This window comes from Podarcis melisellensis, assembly GCF_964234715.1.
Source record: "Podarcis melisellensis genome assembly, chromosome: 4".
NCBI classification, from domain to species: domain Eukaryota; kingdom Metazoa; phylum Chordata; class Lepidosauria; order Squamata; family Lacertidae; genus Podarcis; species Podarcis melisellensis.
In genome coordinates, this window is record NC_138531.1 from 5,485,356 (window position 1) to 5,511,786 (window position 26,431).

General features: G+C 39.5%; 1 long non-coding RNA gene across 1 annotated transcript in view; it reads right to left on the minus strand.

Annotated features, from left to right (window-relative positions):
* LOC309367780 overlaps window positions 1-10,405 on the minus strand; it is a 29,557-nt gene extending 19,152 nt beyond the window's left edge. Inside the window, exons 1-2 of the long non-coding RNA XR_014167353.1 lie at window positions 10,275-10,405; window positions 8,780-8,966 (exon numbers count right to left, since the gene is read on the minus strand). This is a non-coding gene — a long non-coding RNA (uncharacterized lncRNA). The remainder of the gene's footprint in view (window positions 1-8,779; window positions 8,967-10,274) is intronic.
* Window positions 10,406-26,431: the final 16,026 nt, after the last annotated feature.

The window sequence follows — 26,431 nt, forward strand, 5'->3', positions numbered from 1 at the left end:
TTTCCCCCATGAAAAAAATCCTAGTCCAATTATTTCTTTCTAGATAGGGCTGTCACAACTCAAGGCTAGACAGCAGTTAAAAGCAGAAGAATTCCAAGGGGAAATCCCATAGGAGAAACAGAATTTTCTCTCAGCCTCAGCACAGCAGGATTTGTGGTATGGTAGCAATAGTTTCTCCATCAAATTTCCAAATTGTAGCCCTACTCTTTTCCATTTTCATCTATATGAATGAGTGGGGGGAAGTGTCCATCCGTTTGGATGAAGTGCAGAGCAAGAACAAAAATCAGGAAAATGGCTAGGGGGAAACGCTAAATCACATGATGGGAAGGATGCATTTATTTTTGCCTAGGGAAGAAAAATAGCTTCTGCAGATAAATTAGTATGTTCTGCAGTTGAGAAGCTTTACTTAGCAGACATGAAGTTTCTCCCCTTTCAGAAGAAAGGTCAAAGAAAGCCTAGAAGAATGGAGCCCAGATGATCATTTTGGATATTGATTTATGTCGCACTTACTAAGACACATGTACCATAATGTCTGAAGAGACTCAGTAGCTAGAGACTCCTTTTACATTTGAGATGCTGGAGGCAGACACAAGAAAAATGATACCTACATACCAAGTAAGTTCCATCTCCAGAAGGCAAACACTAGCATGAAACTAGCTAAAAGAGTGTAATGAGATAATGAAACACTTTGCTTTCACAGTCACTTGCTGCCTGGACATATTTATTTAATCCTGGAGCCGGCCATTGAATTCACTAAAGCTAGAAATATACTGAAGACCAGTGAAATGTAGTGATAGAGCAGGACCTGCGTTCCAGTCACTGTCCAGCTCTGAAGCAGGTTACTTTTATATATTATTATGAAGCTGAACATATTTGAATAGAGGACGGTGTCACTGAGAGCAGATAATGCCAATAGATAAAGTGTGTGAACATAAGAAAAGATAATAGAAATCAACTGGAACAGAGAGGAATCAGATGGATTTTTTTCACATTGGCAAATGTGTGCATAAAAAATTCAAAGTAGCTCAGCAGTAATATAAACACAGAGAGAACAAAGCAGTCAGTGACACTGACTAACAAATTCTTAGCATTCTTTGGGGCAGCCTATGCAATGAAGGCCCTGTTACTAGTGATAAATATTTTTTTGCCAATTATTTTTTATTGATTTTTCTAATTATTAAAAATCGTTACCAAATTAATACAATTTAATACAATTTTCCAAAACTGGTTTCCCACTCTCCTTACAATATATGTCCAAGATAGACTCCCATTGCTGCATTAGTTCTTAATTAGTCTCTAGTTGACATAGAATCATAGAGTTGGAAGGGTCTAGTCCAAATGGCGATCCAACCTCTGCTTAAAAACCTCCAAGGAAGGAGAGTCCACAAACTCCTAAGGGAGACTGTTCCACTGCTGAACAACTCTTACTGTCAGAATTTTTTTTCTGAAAGTTTAGTCGGAATCTCCTTTCTTGCAACTTGAAGCCATTGGTTCGAGTCCGACCCTCCAGAGCAGGGAAAACAAGTTTGTTCCCTCTTTCATGTGACAGCCTTTAAGATACTTGTAAATGGTTATAATATCTCCCCTAAGTCTCCTCTTTTCCAGGCTAAAAATACAGTACCCGGTTCCTTCAAGCGCTCCTCATAAGGCTTAGTTTCCAGATTCATGATCATCTTGGTTGCCCTCCTCTGCACGCGTTCCAGCTTGTCAACATCCTTCTTAAACTGTGGTGCCCAGAATTGGACACAGTATCACTGGTGTGGTCTGACCAAGGCAGAATAGAGTGGTACTATTACTTCCCTTTACCCGGAGACTATACTTCTGTTGATGAAGCCTAGAATAGCATTAGCTTTTTTGCTGCTGCATCACATTGTTGACTCGTGTTAAGCTTGTGGTCCACCAAGACCCCTAGATCCTTTCCACATGTACTGCCAATAAGTCAAGTGTCCCCCATCCTATATTCGTGCATCCGGTTCTTCCTGCCTAAGTGCAGAATCTTACATTTATCCCTATTGAAATTCATTATTGTTAGTTTGGGTCCAGTTCTCCAATCTGTTAAGGTCATTTTGAATTCTGATTCTATCTTCTGCAGCATTAGTTACCCCTCCCAGTTTGGTGTCATCTGCTAATTTGATGAGCATCCCCTCAATTCCTTCATCCAAGTAGTTTATGAAGACGTTGACCAACAAGTGGCCCGGGACAACATACTGTGGCATCCCACTTGGCACTTTTTCCCAAGATGATAAGGAACCACTAATGAATACTCTTTGTGTCAGTCAACCAGCTACAAATCCACCTAACAGTTACCTCATTCAACCCAGGTTTCTTGCAATAATATCATGGGGGACTTTGTCAAAAGCTTTACTGAAATCAAGATACACTATGTCCAGAGCATCCCGTTGATCCACCAAATCTCTCTTTTTATTTTTATTTTTAAAAATCCTTAGTAAATTGAAAATTACAGAATATGCAGAATTGGCTAGTTTGACTTATAAAATTAGAGATAAAAAGGAGATTGACTTTAAGGAGAATTGGAAAATGTTTTTAGATTTAAAAACTCAGTGTAAACATGTTAAGACACAAATAGGATTTGACTGAGAATAGCAGTGGAAAGGTCAGTGGAAGTTCTTTGTTTTTGTGTTTTTTTGTAGAAGCAAAGGCATGGAGTAACTAAAATATGCAGCACGAATCCAAACTTTGGGGAAACCATGGTGGAGGCGGAAGTTCAAGGTTGAATGATTGATTGTAAAACCTGAAATGTTGTTAGATTATTGTGTGTGTGTGTGTGTGTGTGTACAAACAAACAAACAAACAAAAAACCAGTAAAAAGTTATCAGCATTTTCTCTCTCTCTGGATTCTATCTGCATTATTTAAGTGACTTTTCTAAGAGATTATTCATATAGCCAGAAGTCATTGTTCTCATTTATGTCAGAAGCAGGCCAGTGGTGTTTTTTGGTTTTGTTTGTTTGTTTGAAAAAAGGAGGAAAGATTAAACATTTTTAGCTGAACATTTTAAACAAGACCCACAGGTGTTTAAAACTGTGCAGCATATCATTAGTGGCATTATCAGATACCCAAGGTTGGTTGTGTTTCTCTGTTGCAAATATACTAGTGGCAATTCTAGGGCTGTTGCAGTGAAACATGTGTACTGGCTAAACATGATGGGTTTTGGCATAAAGGATCTTAAAAACACAATGAAATCCGCTAGCATCTCTTGTGTTGGCTCAGAGTTGATTTTGCCAAAGAGATTTAGACGTTTCCATCCAGTCACCCCCACTCTGGCAACTGAGTTTGGCAATGGAGATTCTCAATATTGGTGAACTTACAAGTATTGAATCTCGCTGATAATGAAAGCTTACTTAGTCCACTGAGTGCACATACTTCCTCTCTCTTCCCCCCCTTTTGCATATCCTCTGTTGTTGGGTTATGTTTTTTAACACAGATGCTGTATACAAGAAAGTTTAATGATGCTGCCTTGTCAGAGAACTGGGTCACCATATTGCTGCTGATTAGCAAGCTGTTTCTGAAGCAACCTTTGCTTATGCATTTTTTGAAAGTTACTTTCATACTGTCATAACTTCTGGAGGGCACAGATGTTCCCTTCCAATTACTCTTAAGGAGATTTTAAATCTGAACTGCTTTGGTTGACAACTGCACTGTGACGATGCATACTGAAATCAATCCCCAAATTAGCTACCTTTTTTTGTTCAGAATGGCAAAGAAAGTTTCTCTCAGTTGTATATGGAAACAATGAATGATATCCAACAACCATCAAGAGGTGCCAGGACTTACGTGGTCACTTTTTTGCTAATGCTGTTTCAATGAATGCCAAGGGCAGACAGGCATGGTGGATACTAATAAGACTATAGAAGATTTTGTTTACCAAATTCTAATTTGATTGCACTCTACATTAGTCAACTCAGATGAAATGCAGCTTCATATACTACATTATGCTCTTAGGCAGGGATATCAAAACACAAACTACATGTACTGTATGCCTACACAACACAGAGGGTGCACACATATGACATACAATTATTTTTTATTAGTCATTTTCAAATGTGGACCACATTTTATAGATACACTCTGAACATTTATAGAACTAATACATGCATGTGTGTCCTGATTCCCTATTCTAGTATATTTATTTTACAACTGGAATGGGAGTTTATTTATCACATCTGCATCCTGATGTTTATATGAGTTCAGAGTGGCATGAACTTCACAACAAACTTGTTTAAGGTTGAAAGATGCTGTGACTCACTAGGCCTGTGTTATTAGTTATATAAATCACCAGGATTACTAGGTAGCCTTGTGCAGCGAGGCTTACCTTTTCAATGAGGGAATGATACTCAGCTATTTTTCTCACCGTAACATGCTGTGCAGCTTCACCTTAACCCCACATACCCAAACCAGTCAACAAGCTTCATAATAATATCCCCTTCTTCAACTCTGACTCTCTAGCCAGCACACACACAGTGGTTGCTCATTCTTCCAGTGTCAGCAATTCCCAAGTGACCTCTCTAACTAATAACAAGGCATTTTTTAAATAAAAAAAATTATCTTCATCCATGCTTTCACGAAGTATTTCTCATTAAGTAGGTCAGATAAATGGACTGAGGCACCATTAGTGGGTGGTTCCCTAGACCGGATGGATGGGAAATTGCCTGTTCTTGATGGGGTTACATTCCCTCTGAAGCAGCAGCTTGGGGGTATGCCTAGAACCATTGCCTTGAGGCTCAGGTGACCTCAGTGGCAAGGAGTGCTTTCCATCAGGGCTAATTCAAAGTGCTGGTTTTGACCTGTTAGTCCTTAAATGGCTCGGGGCCAGAATACCTCAATGCCTCTCCTCATATGAACAATCCCGGACCTGAATTCATAATCTGAGAGCCTTCTCCATGTGCCTCCTCCATGAGAGGTCCAAAGGGCTGCAACACAATAATGGGCTTTTTCTTCGGTGGCTCTACATTTGTGGAATGCTCTTCCCAGAGAGGCTCACATTGGGTGTAAATTTGATAGATTTAGCTTTAAACACAAGCTGAATAAAATTTCTCCCCCAGCCCTACTTTGGAGTAAGTACCACTTAATGCTGTGGGCCCTACTTCCAAGTAGACATGTATTTGTAAGATTCTCATCCTTTTGCTGGTACAGATGTGTGATGTTTGAGTTAGAATAGCATTTAAGGTAATCACCACTTTCCTATAACGACTTCCAAAATGTGTATTTTGGGTTGCATGGTTCTTACTAGCCACATGTAGATGAGCAATATGGCCATTTAGGAAATTAAAACTGTACTAATGAAAATGCAATCTTGCTTCTGCCTAAATATTCTTGAACAATAAAGAAAATTCCATTAAGGAAATTAGAAAGGACTTTCTTTTATTGCCTCTTTTTGTAAAATCGGATCAAGCAGTATTCCCACATATGCTATTTGGTACATTAATCTGCTTCTTCAAACAGTGTGCAACCAATTGCAAAAAGTTACACAACATTGCATTATTTTAAATGGACCACCTACATTTCCCTAAAGATATTCTCCAAGATAACTTATCTGCTTCAGACACAGTATTGATGGCATACATTTTCTAAAATGAAGTTCTAAAAGTTGACTGTACAATGGCAGAGCAATGGCATTATGGTGTGTTTAGAAGAATGGTTTAATTCCTCAGCTTACCAGGACAAAGCAGCTGAGAGATCCCAAAATAAAGCACAAATCAAAGTAGCTATACTTTATTTTTATGAATATTGTTACGAATAGAAACAGGTGGTGATATTTGTGTGCACAGTTACTTAATAAACTAGATGGTAACATTTACTTCATTACAATTACCTTAATTTTTTTTAAAAAAAATGTTAACACTATATGGTTCCTCTCAGTGTGAATGATCTGCCACTTTAAGAGGATATGGAAGAGATTCAGTTCCTCCCATAGCCAAACCTAAGCCAAATTCCCTATAACACTCCTATCCAGTTAAGATTCAGCAAGCTAGGCTCTGAGGACTATATTTGCAATCTTCAGTTAAGACAGCAACCTCTTCCATGTGGAATCTCTCAGGTCTTTTGCTTCCACCCTGGTCCAGCCAGTACCGTCTTTTCTATTTGGTTTAGTGGGTCCTGCGCCAGGGCACCTGCCCAGCAGCGGGCAGCAAAGCCTACAGCTAGCGGTGCTTAGCTGCCGCTTGGCCACTCACTGTAGGCTTGGGAGTCACAGAAGCTGCATGAGGAGCAGCTGACCCACTTCCACTCATGGGAAAAAGGCTCTGGAGGGAAAGACCAAACTTACTTGAGATTGCCCCCCCCCCTTTTTAGTACGTGTGCTCATCCCCTGCCCAAATTGTGTGTGTGTGTTTCCCCCTGCGTTACTGGTTTGGGTTCTAATGAGCTGACTGCCTCTTTAAGAAGCTTCCACTCTGCTGCCAAGGCTTTGGATTTTTGCGGGCTCTCTTCCCTTTCCCCCTGTTGCCTGCTTTCGGTTTACAGAGCTTGGAGAATATCTACTCCTTTAAGGAATCAGCATTGATACCCCCCCCCCAATTACTGAGCGGGTGTGTGAAATCAGGTGAATCCCCACCCTCTGGGAAAAGTTTGCAACTCAAAACTTCCCCCTCCACAGCTGATTTTGTTAAGATCTCCTCCTGCTTGGCGCCACTTTGGGGGATATCCCTGCTTCTTGATGGGGCAGGTTCTCTTTCAGAAGAGGAAGTCTGGGCTGGTGGAAGGAATCCTGCAAATATCTGATGGTGCCACTTTGCGAGGTGTGGTTTTGTGTGTGTTATCTCTCCCCTCCCACTTTTTTTTTCATTGGGAAGTTCTAGGATTAGTGGGAAAGGAAGTATGTAGGACAGCCCCCAGACTTTTGCAGGTGGAAATAATATGGATGCATGTCCAATGAAAAGGACGTTCAGAAGCACCTAATGTTCCCTGGACTTTTGTTTTACACATAAAAATCTGCTTGCTCCCAAAGACTTGTCTTTCTGTCCCTGCACCAAAACACTGCTTTGGACCTGGGAGAAGAGGCCGTGGAGGAGGACTGGAAGAAATTCAAGGACTATCTCCAAAAATATTGTAAATTGTATGAGTGTTAAGAAAGATGCAAGATTATAAATAATATGGCACCATTAAATTAGTCGAAAGGAATAGGAAGATAAGTGAAATATAAGAAAAGTTAAATTTTGGATAAATATCATGTTAAAATTAAGCTTTTAAGGTTTGGGTTAAATTATCTAAAATTAGAGATATAATATTTGAAAACTATAAAATAAGAATTGAAATAAGGCGATAAATTGCTGGATAAAGTTTGATTAATTTGGAACGCAGGAACGAGAGACGCGAGGAAGTCAAATGAAGTGAAGAAAGTATGATTATTGTATGTTACTTTGTTTGTTTTGTTTTATTGTATTAAGAAAATCTTCAATAAATATCTTTTAAAAAAACAAAACACTGCTTTGGAGCAACTTCTTTCTGATTGGTGGTTAAAATGACTGTTGGTTGGTGCTGGTGCTTGAGGATGATGAAAGCTGCTTAACAAAAAAAAGTTTTTAAAAATAAATAAACAAACAAACAAATAAATAAATAAAATAAAAATAAAATAAAATAAAATAAATTCTTGGAAAAGATTATTTAAAAAACGCTTCCCCCCAAAAAAATTCCTTTAAAAGAATCAAGTCCTTAAAAAAAAAATTCTTTCTAAAGAAGTCCTTAAAAGAATCCTTCCAAAAATTGTCTAGTAGCACCTTAGAGACCAACTGTTTGATATGGTATGAGCTTTCGTGTCCATGCACACTTCTTCAGATATCTGATATCAGGTATCTAGAGAAGTGTGAATACACACCAAAGCTCATACCCATAACAAACAGTTGGTCTCTAAGATGCCACTAGAAAATTTTTGGAAGGATTCTTTTAAGGACTTTTTAATAAGGAAAAAAAATTAATGAGTCATTTAAAGGATTTTTTGGAAGAGTTTTTTAAATAATCTTTTTCAAGTTTTTTTTTATTTTGACTATGGCAGACCAACACAACAACCTACCTCTTGTTGTTTTTTAAATAATAATCCTTAAAGCCATGTTTCAGTACAGTATAAGCTATGATCCAACAGGATAAACTAGAATGTCCATGAACTGATATAACAACAACAGCAACAATTTTATTATTTGCCGCCCAGAGTGGCGGGGTATAAATAATAAATTGTTGTTGTTGTTTGTACCCCATCTATCTGACTGGATTGCCCCAGCCACTCTGGGAGTTTACCCACTTCTGATACATTGGCTCCTTCATATAAAGGGAGAAACATCACTAACAGTACCATCTTTGAATTGATTTGTAGTGATTGCCCCATTCCCTAAAGAAGTGGATGTTCTGCTGGTAACATGGAGTTTGATCACCCTCAGCTTTTCACTTTCCTGCCACTAGAGGTAAATTACAGGTCTCTTGTAGAAAAGGAAAGAGAGAAGCTTATTAAAAAGGAAAGAGAGAAGCTTGGGCTACAGAGAAAGCAGAGGTAGGCACGAGATTGGAGTCAGCCAGGCCCTATTTGACTCAACCTAAGTCATTAGGACGGGTGTTAGGGGATGGGTAGTACCTCTGGTGGGGGACATGCCATCCTACTTCTGGAGGAGTTTGCCCATGCTTGGTCCCCAACCTGCACTCATCTTGTAGGAGCCACAGGTGAGAGCTATCAGCGTGTGACAGAGGTCATACCCAGGAATGGCTTTGAGTAGCCAGCTAAACCAGCTGAGAGTAGTTGATGAGTCTCAAACTCTCAGAAACTTAGGGACTTACCCCGCATATGAAAACAGGCTCTGGTGGATTGAGTGGACAAGACCTATAGTATGTTCAACATTCAAGAAGACGGTTTCTGAAAATTCTGTAGAGGGAGATGGGCAGATATGGCTCATCAGCCTGAGAAGGTAGCGCATCTAGGAAAAGGAAAACTCTGATCCTAAATCTTCACTGCCTTGCAGGATATCTTCAAGAGAAGAAAAGGTTAAGGAGTATACCATACACATATCCAGAGTTAAGGCCCTAAGGTGGTTGGATGCTGCCTTGTACGCCTCCTTCCTGCAACTCCTGCAGCCAAGCTGGTGCCAAATGTCTTGCTCTGCTTTCCTTTGGACCGCATCAGTGAAGCTGAGAGTGGGGTCTTGTCCTCTGGGTAGCCCAGGACCTCCAGACACACTGCCCAGGCTTGCGCCCCAGGGAGGTCACTTTGGTGCTGCTAATGCAGTGATATGACTTCACCTCCGGAGGCGCACTCCAATGTCTCTCGAGACAGATGCCAACAACTCATCAGGAATCAACTTTTGTGAACATAACTTTTTGATGTCTCACAACATCCCTAAATAGAGAGGTTAAACAATGAATGAAGTACTTGCTTTTGAAAGACTTTATAATCTTGCATGGAGGATTGGTTGATTTGTCCTATGTGCACAGAGAGAAGTTTGATTGCCACATTAGTGAGGTCAGGAAGAAGGGTGTTTAATCCGCCCCCCCCCCTTGAAACAGGCTAATTGGTAGGAGACCATCTGCCACATCCTGAAGCATAGCTGCTTGAGTCCACTGGAGAGATCATACTAAACCTTCTCCATTCGCTGTAAAAACATTTATTGCCTTAATATCTAATCTGGTCTCAGTGTGTAGCACTCATTTTCAATTGAAGTCTTTTATTGATTACTATTGGACTTATTTATGTGCCTTTAATTAAAGCCATAGCACAATGGTTCACAACAGGATAAATTCATTGATCTATCTAACAGTGACATCCATGAAGTGGTAAAACTGACATTAAAATAACTGTGCCCCAGGAATGCCTGGCCAAATTAGTAACCACCACGGTTAGTACCTGCCAGATATTTGACAGGTGATCATTCCACAAAACAGGTCATACCACCAAGAAGGCCCTCTTTAATATGGTCATGTGATGCATTTCCACACAGCACAGAATGACCAGGAGGGCCACCTCTGAGTATCAATGTGGTCAGGCTGAGCAATATGGGGGAAGGCGTTGCCTCAGATATCCTGGTTGCATCAACATCAACACCTTAAACTTGGACTTGGTAGCAAATTGGCAGCCAGTTCAATTTCTTTAGCATATGTTCTATGTGTATGCTGTGAGGTGCTAAACTCAGCAACCTAGAAGCCACATTTTGCACCAGCTTCAGCTTTTGCACCAAGTTGAGGGACAGCATCACATAGGGAGCATTGTAAAAATCCAGTCTTGATGTTACCAATGTCAGCATTAATAAGCTATTGGACCTTCCAATGATCCCAAGCATACCTCAAATTCCAGCAAGGCTTGGTTGCAGAAGTCCTGGAAAGTTCTACAGTGGCCACCACAGTCACCTGACTTGAACCCCATAGAAAATCTCTGGTGGCATTTGAAGGTGGTTGCACCGTGCAAACTCAAGAATATTGCTGAACTGGAGGCCATTGCTCATGAGGAACGGGCTACGATTCTTCAGAAATGGGGCCAAGAGCTGCTGTCTGGTTTGCATCTCATTTGCAGCAGGTCATAGCACCAAAAGGCTGCTCTACTAAATACTAAAGATGCTTGCCATGAAGGGGTTGAATAGTAGTGAGACTGGAGAAGCCAGTATAAGTTGCAATTTCAGCTGAATTTGGGGAAAACACTTGAAGCATCCATTGTGTTGAGCTACTCAATTGCTTTTGTTTTATTTGCTCATTGTAAACATCTGATAATCTAAATTTTGATAATAAACCTGATTTATAATGGGGGCTGAATAATTTTGATTGCAACTGTATATGTGTCACAGCCTGATGGAAGGCAAAAACATACAGGGTCACTTTTCCACTGCAAGGGAGAAGGAAAGATGCATTAGTCACCTTTCCAACAACCCTGTAAGGTAATACAATGGAGCACTTGCTCTTAACTCCAACATTCACTGATTGGAGGAACACAAGTGTAAGTTAGAGCTGTAAGTTATGGAACTTTCCTCAATTTGGGCACAATCCACCATTAGTGTGGAAAGGAAAACTCCACATTCACTGTCTGTTAACAGTGACATGTGACCAAAGACACAGACCATCAGCTACAAAGTCATTTGGAATAACATTGGATCAAACAGCAACTGCATCACTAACAATGATATGCGCTGGAAGACCCTAAAAATGAAACGTGAGATGAACCTGATGATTTTGCAATACATATATAGGTAAAGGATCTCTGGACTCCAGTCAAACGACTCCAGTCAAAGGCGACTATGGGGTTGGGACGCTCATCTTGCTTTCAAACCGGCGTTTGTCCACAGACAGCTTTCCAGGTCATGTGTCCAGCATGACTAAACTGCTTCTGGTGCAAAGGGACACTGTGACGGAAGCCAGAGCGCATGGAAACGCCGTTTACCTTCCTACCACTGTGGTACCTATTTATCTACTTGCACTGGTATGCTTTCAAACTGCTAGGTTGGCAGGAGCTGGGACAGAGCTCACTCCATTGCAAGGATTCGAACTGCTGACCTTCCAATCAGCAAGCCCAAGAGGCTCAGTGGTTTAGGCCACAGCGCCAACTGTGTCCCTATACATGTAATACATGTAGTGCCCGCTTTGTAGGTACAATACATTCCTGGGTTTCTGCCCAAAATGGCTGCTACCAACCAGCAAAACACAAATAAATAAGCAAGTGGGCAAACTCTGGCTTTTCAGATTTCTGAATTAGCTGTTAGTGTTGTGAGGTTTGGGTATAATTCTTGGTGTTTGGATAACTGAAATTTCTGATAATAACCATTCCAGCAGTGGGACCTGCATGTACTGACATTTGAGATGTTGAAACCCACCTTTTAAATGCTAAAATCCACAGCTGACCTTTGTCTTGGTGACAAATTTCAATCAATGAATCTATTGTTCATCATAAATTTCAAATGCTGTGTTGCAGATTTGAAAACATTTTTGTATAAGCTCAGTATAGTTTTAATCCTGGGTGAACAAAAATATGAAGAGATGAATTCCAGTCTAGTTCACATTTCTTATAAAAGTTAAGATCTAATAGCTATAGCTAGCAAGTACTGAAAACCAGAGTATGATTTGACTTTTTGCTAATAAGCATGTGCCTTGGGATAATATTAATGTTAAACATGCTGAAATGTTTGCATGTGTTCGAAAGGTCAAAGCGCTGGAAAGTTATTTTGTTTGGGGGCTCAGATTGACACTTCGAGCAATCAGTGCTGTTTTGCTCTCTGTGTTGTTTAACAAATCTCCTGCGCCTTCCGTTTCTTAAATCAAAAAGGGCCAGAGGCGGGAAACCTCCATAAATGCGCTTTGGAAAAAAGAGTGTGCTAATTTCTTGCTTGCCTATCTCACATTTGCTGCACTAAATTCATATGAAACACCAATTAATCAGCTTTGGGGGTTTTTTTTTAGTATTATGGGCATTTGACGTATTCTGATTTGACTTCAGGAGTGCATGAGCCACCATAACCTCTGTGTCTTCTCCTTTTGCTTGAAATAATCCACCCTTTCTTTCAATCTCATCATTACTTTCCAATTGTTTGGCAACCAGTAAATGCTAGGAGAGTTCATGAAGCACCTTATTAAGTTTTGTGACCTCTGGGTAAGGAGTTGTGATTCAGGCAGCCAATCATTTATGCACTTTGTCTTTTGGAATAAAACCCTGATACCCATTGAGTGAGTTTCTGTTGAAGTAAGGGTAGCAAAAATGCAGCTAAGAAGCTCAAATAATATATATGACTGATAACCTCATTTGGAACTTAGATCAGTGTCTGGACTTTAACATTCAAAAACTTTACTTGCAGCAACTTAGAGTTATAGATGAATTAAAACACAATATTTACAGTCACATGCTTCTCCAAGCATGGGCTTACAGTTCTTCTAATTTCCAAACAACTGTATTTTTCTCTCTTTCTAGAACTCAGCACTCAGCCTTCTGTATCTCACTTAGGCCATGTCTTTCAGGTCCCTATGAGACATTTCCACTTTTTCCTTCTTCTGCAGCTTTGCTTTCTTCTTTTCACGCAGAGAAGTAGCACTCGAACACTCTATTCAATTTAGCAGTGTTCACAGTGGACTCTAAAACACAGTAATCTTGCTTCACATAAAATGGAGTCTCTCCTTCACTAGATACCTCCCATGTGACCAATATTAGCCAATCACATGAGAATTCAGTTACAAACCAATTAAATTTAAACACATAGTAATGAACAGTGTTTTTTTCTGGGGGAATGCAGGGGTACGTATACCCCTAAACATTTTGTGAATCTAAGTTTGGCCTCACTGAGGGACAGTATTTCAATATGAGTAGGAAAATGAGACTACCCCTAAACATTTTTTTTAACAAACAAAGCACTGGTAATGCATACAATAACTTACAATTTCAGTGAATTAAATTACTATACTTAATAATTTAGGACTGACATGTTTCACATAACTCCCCAAGTTTCGGTCTAAAACTCTAATACTAATAAGAAAGTAAAACCTACACAAATCTGGAGTTCCTAAGACAAGCTTGTAAGCCTCATTCCAGCAACTCTTGCAGCCAAGCTGGTGACAAACATTTTTCTCTGCTTTCAGTGAAGCTAAGAGTGGAACATTGCCCAGGATCTTCATACACAAAGCCCAGGCTTGCACCCTGGGGGGGTCATTTCAGTGCGGCAAAAACAGTGGTTTGACTTAACCCCTGCAGGCGCACTCCATAGTCTCTTGGAAGAGATGGATGCCAACATCAAACTGCTATATAATAGGAAGACCTGAGCTCAATACTGGAAAAATCAAAGACCCAAGAGAAACCGAAATTGACATTCACTCATCCCTTGTTGTCACCAATGCACCCAATGCAAGAGGTGTTGCACATGTAGCTTTGAATGGCAAATGGTATCACTACCTCCACTATCAAGATGAATATATAATATCACATGTTGTACCTGCCAGTTGCTATAACGCTCAGCCTTTGGATAATAAAAATGTTAAGTCCTTTTGCTATTAGGATATGGCTTTTGAAATATTGGAAGGAGACTAATTTTGCATTCCAATTTTTCAACCTGCCTGCTTGAAGAAAATGCCACAGCCACATTACAAAGAGCGTAGGCACCAAAGGTCAAATTTACAATTCATATTCTGACACAGTAAGTTTAATTAAAAGATAATAAAAGGCAATCATTTATTGATAGTTTTAACATTAATGAATGACTTTGACCTCAGGCATAGCTGCTGTTCCCTAGTTAAAGCAAAATATGACTGCTTGTCATTACAAGATTTTTATTAGTATTAATGGTTTTAACTTTCCTCCCATGTATATGTCACAATATGTCAACAGTTCATTGAAAAAACTATTGATATGTTTCCAATTTGTAAACAACCCTAAAACCCTGTCTTTACAGATTCCTTGTGTTATACCCCAAACAACGTTTCACAGATGAAAATACATGCACTCTTGTATCACCATTATCTTCATACTAAGGAGAAGTGCCTGAACACCACAAGCACCTAAGAACATAAGCAGAAACTGCTGGATCAGGTCCATCTAGTCCAGTATCCTGTTCTCATAGTGGCCAACTAAATGCACTTGCAGAATTCCAAAACCTGAACTTTTCTGTTCTCTCATTTATTGTACAATACATTTAAAATCAGATGGGAATTTGTTGTTTAAGTCACTGATTGAGAGTACAACAAAGTCAAACGAAAATAATTGTCCTGGAATAAGTTGTTGTTGTTGTTTAGTCGTCTAGTCGTGTCCAACTCTTTGTGACCCCCTGGACCAGAGCACGCCAGGCACTCCTGTCTTCCACTTGAAGTGCCATATATTTATTCTGAAATCCTTGTTTGGGTTCATCGTGGGGCTCAAGCTGCACGTAGTTTAAACCACATCAGTTGATGTGTAATTATTACATTATGCTTCTTGTTTAAAAGAGAAATAGCATACTGGCCACCTTCCAGGATTGGGAGCATGGTGTAAATAGATAGAGGGCATTCCTCCGCTGCCACTGTTTGGATGGAAATTGCTCCCTCCTCCCAGCTTGAAGATCCCACTGGCATCCAAGTGAACTTTCATCATAGGATTAAAGGCAGCAGGGATGGGGAAGGGACTTCCTCACAGGGACTGTGATGGGGAGAACAGGGTAAACCTGATCCCTGAATCTTCATTAATACATAAATGGCAAGCGGGGAGGGGGGAGATCCTTCTCCCCTTCCTGTGGTCCAAATGAAAAGCTCCCTCCCTCACACTACCCTGGGCTATTTGACAGGAAGTTGAACGTTGAATTTAATTCTACTATCTGTATTTTCCTGCAATGTCACAGCCCTAAATAATTGGCTTTATACCCTTCGGAGTATAAGCATGTATACAAAAATAAATGTTCTGCCTAGTTGTGGTCACATGTGCTGCTCATGGAAGCAGTTGCACAATGTGGAGACACCCCCCCTGTTAGAGAGAAGTGTTTCACACGTTAGTGTTTCTTACTCACTTAGCTGTGATGCTTTACTTACTTTTTTAACCCTTTTACCTCTGCCACCATATAACTAAATAGCTCAGCTTCCTGAGGTTGTGAATAAATGTGGGACAAAGCAGCACAGGTTCAACTTTAAATTGAAAACAAAGTAAATTTTATTGTATTTTAAATAAGCAGGCGGTGGTGTTAATTTGTATGGTTACTATTAGGGATTTTTTCAGGTTCAGTTTTATCCTTTCTTGAATTCAATTCTCCACATTTCCAAATTGGTTTCCAATCTTTTTATTTTTAAAAAATAAGTTCTCATGAAAATTCACCAGCATTTTACTGCAGAATTATTCCAATATGCTGTATATTAGGAGAATTTCAAAATACAATGCACTTTATGGGCTATTTTAACAATATACTTTTTCTCAAAACTTCATTTTGGCATAGGCATCTTTGTACACATTACTTCACTGAAAAACCGCATTGCAAAATTCAAAGAGGTGAGAATTTTGAAAGATGGCTGTGTTTCAGTTCACATACTGTTTTGGGAAGTTCATTTAAATGCAAACTCAATATAGTTTCTTCCCCCACCCCTAACTGGTATGTGTTGATCTTGGTTGGTTACTGTTTCTTCAGTGCAAAATGGTTGCACTGTGTGGTTGCTGCTTCTTTAAGAGCAGAGTTAAGAGAAATTTAGTTCTTCCACCTAATCAAAGCCAATTTCCTAAATCACTCCTGCTCAGTTACCGTAACACCCATTTATTTGGCACTCGTGACTATACTTGCCATAAGGCTCATGAACTCTTCATTCTGGAGTTTCTCAGGTTTTTATCAGGACTTCTGCCACAGTCTTCACACTGGTCCAGTAACCTCTGCTTCTCCAGCTTGCAGCTGACCTCCTCCTCTTGTTTTATTTTTCACCCTTCATCTGACTGACCTTGGCCTCAGATTAGACTTTTATTTCAAAACAGAGTCAATCTCTAGCCAGTCATTTTGAATCTGTGTGAAATTCTCTCACCAGTTCTGATCCATTGTGAAGAGGCAGAATATTTCCTATCAGTTTTTAGTTCACAAAAATGGGTTATGAGCCTGTATTTACAGGCTTGAGATCCCCTTTGCTATAAGCACAGCTTTTTTCTTTTGCTTGAATTTATTAAGTAAGGGAACCATGTCATACAATGTGCATAGTGCTTTGGGGGCAGGGTATGTGGAAACCATGTCACTGTTCCAGCAGTGTCACTGTTCCATCTCACTGTTTCAGGCCTTTTGTGTTCTGCTCCTGGAGATCAGTTCAGCAACGGAGGGTGTCCACAGCCACATTTCAACAGATGGGCTCTGCTATAGGATTTCTTCTTGCACAATGATTCCACTAAGAGTAATTGAGAGTAGCCTGCTTTGCTGTTTATTAGTTTTGTAGTTTTAATATTGTATGTTTGCTACTCTAATTGGAAACCTGATGAATAGGGTTCTTTATCTGCTTTTTCGCTGTTGTAATTTTTTTACAGTTCGTGCATTGTAACCTGCCCTTAGATCCATCACAGCGAAGGATGGGCTATAAATATCCCAAATAAATAAATAATGTTTATAAAGAACTGCAATTTCAACTCCATCCTAGTAGAAACACACTGAATATTAATTTTGCTAGCCCCAAAATTCTTTTGAAGGACTAGACTATAGGAGGTATCTATTATTGGAGGTCTGTTGCCCATCCTTTAATTTAAGCAGTTTGTGTTCTCTTATCAGGTATACTGGGAGGAACTGATTAAAAGAAATATCATCCTGGATGGTGGCAATGAACAAAATGAATCTTCCTTCCATTGTTAGTATATCTGATACTAGATAAGACATAGGGTGGTGGTAGGTGATCTAACCACTGTTGTTTTCCAGAAGTGAATATGCTTTTTAATTGATGCCTTCCAAAAGATGTTGGTTGCTTGTTGGTGTGCCATTGCTGTTAAGACCCATGAACCAGAAACAATCAGTTCAAATTTTACCTCAGCCATGAATGTAATGGATGAGCTTAGGAGCACCATTCTCACCAAGCCTCTCCCAACCACAATAATGTTCTTATTTAAAATATGTATATCTCTCACCTTTCAAGGCAGCTGTTGAGAATAATGAAATATAAGAAGAAAGGCAATATACAAAAAGAAGTGGCAATAGAAGCATGCAATGTAGCAATGTAGTAAGACAGCCAGTACGAAACATATTAAAAAGTTGGAGGAAGGAAAAATCCAGAAGGATGGCATGTGATTATGGCAGGCAAGCAATGACATTCAGCCTTCCTAAATAGGTAGGTCTTAACACCACATGGAAGAACAACAAGATAGAGGCAAGATGAACCTCCTGTGATAATACGGTGATAATAATTCAAGCCAGCCTTCCAGCATTGTTGTAAGGACCACTGGTGTAATATATATTCATGTAAATCATTTATTCGTCTTTAGAGGAGCAGAATCCATTTCACTCACATAGCCTGAAGAGTCTAGATTGCAGTTCTTCCTGCTTGCTTCACCTTTATAGATATTTCTGCTCCACTTGGCTTCTTTTGCTCTGACAAGATTTGCAGAAGCTAATGTGGATCCAGGAAGAATGGCAAGAAATGGTTTGCTAAAGTTGCTAAAGTTTTGACAAGAAAGTCTGACACACACACCCGTCCCGCTTCTAGTAGGAACCTGTTCCTGCACCATGACCATTTGATCCATTTTCTACAACAGGTTTTATAACATAGGTCAGTGATCCTAAATTCAAGTTTGTAGCAACTTTCAGTTTCACTAGTTTCAGTGTCTTGGGGAAAATCCAAGGAAGATTTGTTCATCCATGATCGGAACTGGTGGATACATAACTTCTATAGTAACAATCTTCTAATTGGTTGTCTCAGTGACAAAGGAGAGTACTAATTATCTCTATAGGAAAAAAACCTCAACTGAGGAAGTCCTGTTTTGGTGGCTAGCACTTCTAAACCAAGTTTATACAAGTCATAAATTTGTGGCTGCATTATATATTATTATATATTATATCTTATTAGTTCTTCACTTTCACAAAGCCCTGTTAACACTACTCACATGCAATATTCTTATGCCCCATTCAAATATAGCTCTTGTTGATGATACATCAAGCATTAATGCACATTTATATCAGATGGCCAACAATGTGACCGGAACAAAAGCAGCTTTTTGGGTGACAAGACCCATGGCTTCAAATAAACATCTCCTGGGCTTCTGCAATACCATTAGTAGGCCATTGGATGCGCTTTGCCCTGCCTGGAAGTGAGGCAGTGTTGAAGGAAGGAGATGAAACAGGAGCTGAGTCCTCAGCAGGATGCCTGCTGTACACTGTCTTCCTCTCAAGTTGGGTAAAAGGCATCCAATGGCCTACAAATAGTATCGCTATCATTCTTTTTCCTCCGAGCCACATGCTACTATATGTACACCTGGCTACATTTTCTCATTTTTATGTTTATTTACCAGTTCTCCCAGGACATGGTTGGTGCTGTGGGTTAAACCACAGAGCCTAGGACTTGCTGATCAGAAGGTTGGCGGTTCGAATCCCTGTGACGGACTGAGCTCCCATTGCTTGGTCCCTGCACCTGCCAACCTAGCAGTTCAAAAGCACCTCAAAGTGCAAGTAGATAAATATATAAAGGTAAACAGCGTTTCTGTGTGTTGCTTTGCTTCACCAGAAGCAGCTTAGTCATGCTGGCCACATGACCTGGAAGCTGTCTGCGGACAAACGCCGGCTCCCTTGGCCAATAAAGCGAGATGAGCGCTGCAACTCCAGAGTTGGCCACAACTGGACCTAATGGTCAGGGGTCCCTTTACCTTTACCATTTACCAGTTCTCCCTAAACCTGTATTCTCACCCCCACCCCGAAAATCTTCACTTTCTTACTCCAAGATACCCCTGAATGTCCAAATGTTGCATCTCAGGCCCCCATGAATTTAATATACATATATTAATCCACTATTTGGAAGGGCATAAGACATTATTCTGTGTACTTGTCAGTGTATGTCTCTTCTATTGATAGCTCTTTACAGCAGTCCATTTTCCTTAGAAATGAGCTATTTGTATCTTTCAAAACCAATTTGTACCAGTTCAGGAACTCATTTGATTATGTTGGCTGCTCAGAAGATGGTTACAACACCTCGAAACTGTAGTAATCCATTGTCTGATTATGAATTTGAGGAATCTGTGCTGTGTTTGGAGCATAGTGTTTCTTCTGTTCCTATCTGATCTTTAACAAAGCAGTTTACATGTCATTGGTCATTACGTACTCTTCATGGTTCCTTTAGGCATCTGCTGGTGTTGGGATTATCTGTGTCCTCCTCTGATCTTTATGGCTCTGGCTGGCTTGTGGTTTTTCTATGTTTTTCTTTAATTGGGATGCACATTTAAAGCAGCTCCTTCTGGACTACTGTGTTATAGTTTCCATTTACATAATACAATACTTTGCATCCAAGATTTTAACTTTATGGGTTTACTGCTAGTGTACCTTAAATTTTTTACAGTGGTCCACCTCTAATTTTATACTAATAATGTTGCATTCCAAAACCATAAATGAAATATAATCTAGCTGAAAAAGAACGTAATGGTGCAAAAGTGACAAAGAAGATGAGGCAGCAAAACTCTAAAATGAGGCTTCCCAGGTAAAGTTAACTGTTGAACAAAGGCAGTAAAAGAGAGAAGAGGACATAAATCTGATGGCTTGTAAACAAAGGCAGCCTGACATGTATCTAATTTAAACTGCCTTTTCCTTTGTCAGCATTTTCTGTGTCCTCATCCTGGAGACTTCTCACACCACTCATTACAAAACAAAAATGATGGGAAACTATACTGAACCGGTAATTTTTTTATTAAAATTAGGACAAAAAAGCCTATGATTAGGGGTGCTTGAGCAGCACTGTAGCTAGCCTTGCTTGTTAGGTGGGGTAACCACGTTTGTAGGTGGGGCATTGGGGGGGTGCTTTGTCATTGCTCATACTCAACAAAGAGTGCTTGGAAAGACCATTTCTGGCCATCCCTCATACTACAGCTTTTACAATGCTCTGTAATGTTCAACAAAGAACTAATTGATGATGGTTCTCAGAGAAGGTAATTGGAATTAGAATTTATTTGGTAAATTAGGAACAGAAATAAAGCTAATTGTAAGGAAAGAAATCTGTGGATAACACATGAAGACATTTAGCTAATAACTGCAATTTGCAAAATATACTTAAATACTAATGTAACTGTTTAAGATTTCATAGCTTTAAAATAAAACCCAGAAGTTTCCTTTTTGCATGCTATTATTTAGCACAATTTACTTGCACATAAATTGAGTTCTTTCCCTATGAAAAACAACAACCATTCTTCTGGCTGTTGGAGTATTTAAACAGAAGTTATCTTTCAGAAAAGCACAAGATAGGAATTAAGTTTCAGTGTTACATATGCAGGCAGCCCTGTATAGGGAAGCCAGAGTGGCAGGGGCAACCCGGTCAGATGAGTGGGGTAAAACATTATTATTATTATTATTATTATTATTATTATTATTATTACTACTACTACAGAAAGAATAATTAGGGCATAACTAGAAAAAAGGGACAGTAATGATTCTCAAGATAGGGGAGGTAAAGCATATAGCAAGACTTAGAAGATTTGTTGTTGATGGTAATTTTAATTTAATACCCAGCCTTCATTCTGAGGTCCCAGAAGGGGTTACAACAATTTAAAAGACAACATTAAAACCAGAATTAAACATTAAAAGACAGAATTCCAGCATACCGCAAAGGATTTCTGGTGTGTGTTCCAGCATGCACAGTCAATTCACCCATGACTCACTGCTAGGCTTGTTGGGTATTACCAACACCAAAGAACAAGGAAGCCCAAAGGTTCTGAGGATTAGATTGAAATCAACAACACTCTGGATCACAGTGCCACAACTTAACTTATTCTGAGCAAAAATCTCTGTTCCTCATTGACAAATTTGTGCTTTCTCCCCATCTTGCATGTATCAGTGCAAGCTAGTCATTTTCTTCTCAGGAAAACTACTTGTGCCACTTGTGAAATGTGTAGGTAATCTGGAGTGGATTTTTTTTTTTAAAAAAAAAGAATGAAACTTAATTCTCTACACCTTTGGGAATCATCTTGGCTTTTGGATTTGCACTGCCTACTCTTTCAGTGTTTTTGCTTTAACCAGCACCCCAAACAATTATTAACACTGTCTCTAGAACATGCTCAACACACCCCTGCAGGAAGCTGTGTAATTCTTTCAGCAAAGATCTGATTATCTATCACGGATGAATTCTTGAAGCCCACCCCAGAACACTCCATGATTCCTGGTCACATACAAAGGCGACATGGCAGTCCTGAGCTCTCCTTATCCCAAGGGCAGGCAGTAATCTACACCAGTCCCAAGGACAGCAAGTGCAAGAGCCTCTTGGCCCGTCTTCTCCAACTTGCTGCTTCTCCTCCCAAGAACTGAAGGTCCCTTTGCCAGGATAGCAAAGCATAGGTGGCACGTGGAGGCAAACTCTGTCCCCTCCCTCCTCTGTGCTTCTATCTGAAATCTGAAGAGGTTGCAATTCTTGGCTATTTGACATATGGTGACTAATGAAATTAGATAGCTAATTTATTGAAGGCTGTTCTGGTGATTTATGTGGTCATCACCTCATCAAAAGAATGAAGTTGGTTTCTTTTAACAAGGTGACAGTTAGAGGGCAGAAGAGAAGTTCAATTTCACTGTAAACACAGTTTGGGTGGTTTATTTTCAGGCCCAAAATTATTTAAATTCTAAGCATGTGCCCTGGGATTTATTTGTCCTACAAACATTGAATTCCTAAGGCTGCAATCCTAGGAGTGAGTCCTATTGTTCTCAACGGGACTTACTTTTGAATAGGTATGTGTAGGATTACTTACACTTAATTAGAAATGCTTAATTAGAAATAAATCCTGAGGAAATAAATTGACCCTTACAGTAAACATGACTATATATAATCCGAGTTATAAATAATGTGAGAGGTGGATAGGGAAACATGTAGATGGGCAGAATGTTTATTCAACTTCTACCCCCTTTTATATATATTTAGTCTTCAGGATTGTAAGCTTGGACCAATACTTTTATTTTGATTTATAAACAGAACCTAGTTAATTTAGGCTTTATAGGAACTGACTTCCTAATAACTGAAGTGCTTTTAAACTGGATATTATTTTAAAGCTATAAACTAATTCAGTGGCTGATATATACCTAAGTCATACTCAGCGTAGCTCCATTGAAATCAATGGATTTACAGTTCCACTCTGGAAATCATCCAGTCATTTCGCTCTGGGGATGTAGAAAGAATTGCACACAATGATTTCTACTGTTGTGTCACACCACACCCACGGGTATGAATGAAACTTTGTGTAATGTGGTGGTATATTGATCAAGAAGCCACAGTTCCATAACAGAACAGGTAACATACAGTGTAAAGGGAATATTAGAAATTGGGACACTAGCATTATAGCCAGGAAAATGTATGCAATAATCCCTGCATCTGAATGCACCCTGTCAGTCTACTGAGCATTCCAGTCCTCACTGGGCTGTGTTTTTAAAGCAGTTTTTCTTTTTGCACCCTTGATTGCATTTTTGAGAAATGTTGGCACTGTATGCACTGTGAAAAAGACTGAAAAAGCAAGGCAGCCTCTTCCCACAGATTTACATTCTGATAAATGCAACACAACAGTGGAAAGAGGGATGTGGAGAGAAAAGGAAAACAAGGAAACTGCTACCAGTTCTTAATGTTGCATTGCTCTTATAAATATGAGCTGGAATGAAGACATTTCGGAAAGAGAAGTCAAATGGCAGCTGGTCTGTCAGATGAGTCAATGGAGTGGGACCAGTTACCCATTTTCTCCCTCTCCTGCAGTGAGTTGTAATGAATGCTGATATACGGCTGTTTAGGGAAGAACGGTGCCAAAATCTGGTTAGTTCCATCCAGGTGTATTGTGTCTTTCTCTCTGCTGAAGCCAGGTAGGATGAAATGGGCATCTAGCCCCTGGTCATGAACCGTCACATGGGTGGTGGATACAGATTCAATTGTTCTGACTCAAGGAATGAGGCAGTTGAGCAGCTCGACAGCTGTATCCATGACTCAGCAGTCCTATTTAGGATCCACCCCGAAAAGGTGCTCTAAACATAGCCTCCCTTTCCCCCTGACTGGATTACCATGCTCAGTGGGGTCGTAAAATACAATGAACTTTGGGACATGGAATATACAGAATTTGTCGGATAACACAGATAATGAGCGTCCCGAATGCAGTACTGTCATCATTGCAAGAGAGTTGCGATGTTTTAGCATAGATATTGCAGCACTTCACGACACTTGAATTTCAGGGGAGGGACAACTGAAGGAAGAAAAAAGAAGCTACACATTCTTTCGTAAAGGTCTACCTGAACAAGAACATGGAATACATGGAATAGGCGTTGCTATCAGAAACGATCATGTGAAGCACTTGACAGAAGTCCCTACCAGCATTAATGAGCAGCTTTCAACCCTTCAAATAAAACTCACCAAAAACCAACAGGCTACTATTCTAAGTGCTTGTGCACCAACACTGGATGCCAATGAAGACATTAAAGAAATTTTTTTACTCTCAGCTGTATGCCAGCCTGTCAGAGATAATAAAATTATCCTCCTGAGTGATTTTAATGCAAGAGTTGGGCAAGATTTCAACCTGTGGCTTGGAACTATTGGAAAATAAGGAACTGGCAACAGCAAGCAGAATGGAATCTTACTTTTGATGATATGTGCAGTGCGCAACCTTGTTATTACCAACACACTCTTTCAACAACAACAACAAAAATTTAAAATATCTTGGTCAAACCACTGGCACCTATTAGACTATGTAATTGTCTGAGCTGAAGATCGCCATGATGTGCTCTTTACCAGGGCAATGATGAGTGCCAATGACTGCTGGACAGATCACCAATTAATACGTTCCACAATGGTTAACAAGATTATACCTCAACACAGGCTTCAAGGAAGGAAACGAGGGTGCAAAAGGAACACTCAAGCCCTTCAAGATCCTATTAAGTGGGATTGCTTCCAAACAACTCTTAAGGACCACCTGCTTTTGGAGTTCCTTGACAATATTGAGAAACACTGGACCAATCTAAAAACATCCATTATTGCAGCCTATGAACAAACACTTAGATACCAAACCAAGAAACACCAGGACAGGTTTGATGAGAATGACAGTGAGATTGAATGCATTATTGAAAAGAAAAGGAAGGCCTTTCAGATCTGGCAAAGAGATAGAAACTGTGTCACTAAGAAAAAAAACTATGCCAATGCTAAGGTTGAGGTTCAAAGAAAAACCAGAGAACTAATCCACCTGGTGGATTAAAAAAAGCTCGAGATCCAGCACTTAGCCGACACTTATGATGCACAGCTTCTTTAAAGCCACAAAGACCTTCTATGGGCTAATAAATCATGGCATATGCCTCCTATGCTCAACAGATGGTGCCATACTTTTAAAAGATAAAGAAGCTTTTGTAGTGCACTGGAAATAATATTACCAGCATCTCCTTAACCACAACTCCCCCGTAGCTGCTGAGGTCCTCTCAAAAATTCCACAAAAACTTGCACAACAACTTCATGCTTGAACTCGGGACGAAAGAGAGAAACATGCTAAGACAAAGGCATGTGTGGGAAACCCTCACTATGATCAACTCCCACCCGGAAACCTATGTCCCCACTATGGAAGGGTGTGCCGATCCAGAATTGGCCTCCACAGTCACTTACAGACTCACTCTTAAGGCCATATTCATGGAAGACGATCTTACCTGGCTACGAGTGATCACCAGAGAAGAAGAAGAAGACTGTGTCCTTCTCTCTGCTGCAGTCAGGTAGGATGAAATGGGCATGTTTTGCTTTGGATAAAATTGGAATTGAAACATAATGTGCACTATATAAAATAAACATGTTGAAGGAGGAACTCCAAATTAATTGCATAATGTAATTCAGGAATCCACGACCGACCACCAACACATCACCTACCAGTTTATGTTTGTTTGTGCACAAAATTGCCACTTTTAAATCATTATCTCTAAGATGTAGAGCTAGATAGTTAGCATCTGTTTTCTGTTTACCAATTTCATGAGTGAGGCATTTATTCACTGTGGGAAACCTTAATAGTGTTTATGAAGGATCCCATGAATGCAGCATGCTCTTATTTTCTGCTCCATGGCGTGTGAATTAGGACTATAAAAAATAAAAGTAATTATCATTCATGAATTACTGTCAGCTAAAATTCCTTTGAAGCATCATATATTCTTGTTTCTCCAGAACATATGAAGAGGTAGGAGGGAAAGAGTCTAGATTGGAGGTAGGAGGATTGGAGGTAGATTTCATGAGGGAAATTGGTTGATATTAGAGATGGAGAATTTATTTTCGTCCACATTTTTAAGTGAACTGACTTTATTTGAACCTCCCAGACTAATGCACGGATCAGAACATCATCATCCTTCTGATTTTGCATGTGTCTGGATTTCACAACGCAGTTCCTGCCTCAAAATCCATATCAAAATGAGTGAGAAAGATGGTGTACTTTGAGATCAAATATGTTTGGAAATGCATACAGTGAAAAAGAGTATGTAGTGAAATATGTACTCTTTTTTGTGATAAAATACTCTTTTAGTATGCATTTAAATGCATTTTTTGGGGACTGCTTTTTAAGATTAATGCAGAAATGGACTTATGAATAAACATATATGAAATTGACATGAACTGGGAATGGTCTCATTAGTCTATCCTTAGTTAATATACATATTTAAATGTGAGAAATGGGAAAACAACTGTTCTTCATAGTGACAGAGGAAAGAACAAGAAAAAAACACTAAACAGATGTATTCTAAATTTAGCCATGTTACTTGCATAGATATATCCACTATTCCATGCCTTTGTGTTGTGTATTGAGAATATGGAACTAAAAAAAGAAGGTATGCAGTTTTCACAATACAGATCTTAATCACTGCACACATATTATTTGCAATTCACTTAATTGTTCATGAT